At 35.6% G+C, this 3336-nt stretch overlaps 1 pseudogene; it reads left to right on the top strand.

Annotated features, from left to right (window-relative positions):
- Positions 1 to 6: 6 nt before the first annotated feature.
- LOC106334232 lies at positions 7 to 1178 on the top strand (annotated as a pseudogene).
- The last annotated feature ends 2158 nt before the right edge of the window (positions 1179 to 3336 follow it).

The following is a 3336-nucleotide window of genomic DNA, read 5'->3' as shown; positions in this document are numbered from 1 at the left end:
AAAAACATTCCATTTGACTTAATTTTTGAGATACTCTCGAGACTTCCTGCCAAATCCATCATCAGATTCCTATCAGTATGCAAGCTCTGGTACTCTACCATCCGTAGCAAAGATCTCGCAGACTCTTTCCTGATTCACTCAAAGACTCGACCACGTCTACTTTTCACCTTCAAGCACTTCGACTCCCGGAAACGTTTCATCTTCTCAGCTCCTGAACACGGCACGGAGGAAAACTCATCCACAGCCAGACACGACATGACAATGTCGGACCTCGTCTACTACATCAAATCTCTCCCTGTGAACGGCCTGATATGCTGCACGCGTGGTTCATCGATAGCCGTTTGTAATCCCACCACCAGACAAATCTTGAAACTGCCTGATGTTACACTCAACGAAAGAGACATGTACGCACGTCTCGGTTACGATCCTGTCCAAGACCAGTACAAAGTCTTGTGTGTGATGATGCATGACGGGTTTGACAGCCGCACAAAAGACAATATAGAGCAGGAGCATTTCGTTTTCACATTGGGATGTCAACAACAAGAGTGGAGAAAGATTGAGTTCATCGACGTCGGAGATCCTTACACGGATGTCAAAGGAGGGATTTGCATCAGTGGTGGTATATATTACGTAATTGGACATAAAAAGATAGCTAGGTTCGATGTTAGATCCGAGAAGGTGGAGCTTATTAACGCACCACAAGAAGATATGTTAAACGAAGAGGATATCAAAAAAGTAATCGTTTACCATAGCTCAGACGATATCACAATCCCATAAACGCTCACTGTTGGACTCTTGTAAACCACCAAGGTAAGTTAGGAGGAACGGATTATAAGGAGTTCTATCTTATGCGTTTGTGGATTCATGAAGAGGAAGATGAATCATGGAACATCATGACTTGCGATGTGCCTACGGAGTGGGGAGATTTGTTTAGAGACAAAGGACTGTCTTCTACGGGAGATATTCATACAGGAGAAGTTATGTTGGTGTCTGATACGTTGGAGTCATCTAAGCCTTTCACTGTTTACTATTACGACATGATCAGAGAGAGTTTCAGAAGTGCAACAGTGGAAGGTATCGCGGATAGTGAGTTTAGACGTGGTATCCACGGTTTTGGTAAGCGTAATCGTGATATGTTGTGTTTTCCAGGTCACATTGAGAATATCATGTTCTTCTAACTCTAGTACTCTTGGTTGTTCATGAGCTTCTCATTTCTTTTATTGATCATTTGCTTCTAGTTTTAAGGTTGGACCTAAGATTTTGAGGCCATAAACATTTTAATAAACTTTTTTTTACAATTTGAGACATGTTTATATATAACTCAGAAAAGTTTAGGAACTCAAGGTTAATGTTTCACTTGGCTATGTCGAGAAACGATTATGTCTCTTTTCTTTGGAGTGTACTTTGTTATAGAAGACTAAAGATAGAGCTGGAAATTTTAATCATTGCCCGCGGGTCCCGCCCCGTTTGATCCGCCGCGGGGCGGGTACGGGTCGAACCATTTGAAATTTTTAAATCGCGGGTGCGGGTGCGGGTCGAGATTATTTTGAGCGGGGCGGATGCGGGTCAGCCGAATTTGAATCGCGGGTACCCGCCAACCCGCAAATTAAAAAAAAAAAACATTTTTGAAAAAAAAAACATTTTTTCGTAAAATATATAAAAACAATAAATATTTGTATAATTGTAATTATCAAATATATTTTTTTAATAGTATTTTTTAAAAATAACTATTATATAAATAAAAAATAATTATTTTTAATTAACATAATTATTATATAATTAGAAAATAATCATTTTTAATTAAAATAATTATTTTTAATATAATTAATATTACCAGCGAGTTTGGCGGGTTACCAGCGGGTTTTGGCGGGACGGGTGCGGATATAAAAGTTTTTGTTTGCGGATTATGCGGGTCGAGTTTTTGAATCGAAAAAATGATTCGACCCGCGGCGGGGCGGGGCGGGTCGGGGCGGGTTGACCCGCGAACCCAGCACTAAGAATTATAACGTTTTTCCTAAGAAGCTCTATATGAGTGCCACCTCAGCAAAAATCACTAAAGTGACTTCTCTTTTTAACCTATAGGAGGATTGGATTCTTGGTTTTAACTTAAGGCACGTAGGAATTTAACACATCTGTCCGTTCACATGTCTCTGTCTTTTTTATTCCTTTTCCGGACAGGAAAACTTAAATTTCCGACCGACTAATAACTTTCAAAGCTTAATCCACATGATAATTCGATTTTGTAAAATTAATCAACTAATTTTAGTGTTTTGAATTTAGGAACATGTTTTTTTGGTAAAAAAAAAATGGATTTTAAAAGTTATCTTGAAGGGGGATTAAACTATGCACTTCGATTCTACATTTCTGACGCATACCACAAATCAGTAAGAACTAAGAACCAAAGCTCATCAATGTAAAATAAAAAAAGGCTCATTGCAAGAAACCAATGTATTAAAATGGATCAATCTGCGCAGAAAACTTTGACAAAGAGTGGTGGTAGTCTGGTGGCGCTTGAGGAAATAAATTTAATACGGTGAACCCTGGTTCAAACCTCGCTGGTCACACAGATATGAACTATTGCTTTCGGCTCATTTGAACGCTCAAGAAAAGGTCTATCTGTAATCCACTAAGAAGTTAAGTCTCTGTCTTTAATAGATCCGAATTTAACTTTAAAAAAAAAACATTCAACAAACCAAACGAAATAATCAATGCAAGGGAACAGATTTCGATAAAGTTTCACACTTCTTCGTAGAGTACCAAGTTAAAAGTAAAATCTTTCTCAAAAAAAAAAAGGGAAAACTGTTTTTTAGAGTAAAAAAATAGTAACTATGTCTCTTTAGAATAATCTATATTTTGTGTCATATTTTCTTATAATATCTTTTAATATTTATGAAAATAATTTTAATAAATAGTTTTACAAACAAAAAAAATTTGTAAAAATAGTAACATTTGTTAAAATACCTATATGAACTTAATGGTATATTTTCCAGTTATAAAAAAGTTAAAATTATAAATTTCAGATTATGTTCTAAAAAAAGTAGAAATGACATTCTACGAAGTAGAAAACGAAATCTATTTTTTTCATTGAATCTACAATGTTTAGAATACGTGATCTACGTAAATAGGAGTATTCTACAAATATGTAGAATACACATTCCGCGCTTAACCTACCATTCTAAAATTCTTAGAAATCAAAATCTACACATTAATCTAATTCTAAAACATGTAGAAACCGACTTCTACAGATTTACTATAAATCTAAAACATGTAGAAATCAAATTCTAAACATTACTATAATTCTAAAAAACTGTAGAAACTGATTTCTACATATTAGTT

This window comes from Brassica oleracea, chromosome C3, assembly GCF_000695525.1.
Source record: "Brassica oleracea var. oleracea cultivar TO1000 chromosome C3, BOL, whole genome shotgun sequence".
NCBI lineage: Eukaryota > Viridiplantae > Streptophyta > Magnoliopsida > Brassicales > Brassicaceae > Brassica > Brassica oleracea.
The sequence above is the reverse complement of the archived record's forward strand: the minus strand, read 5'-3'. Positions and strand labels throughout refer to the sequence as shown.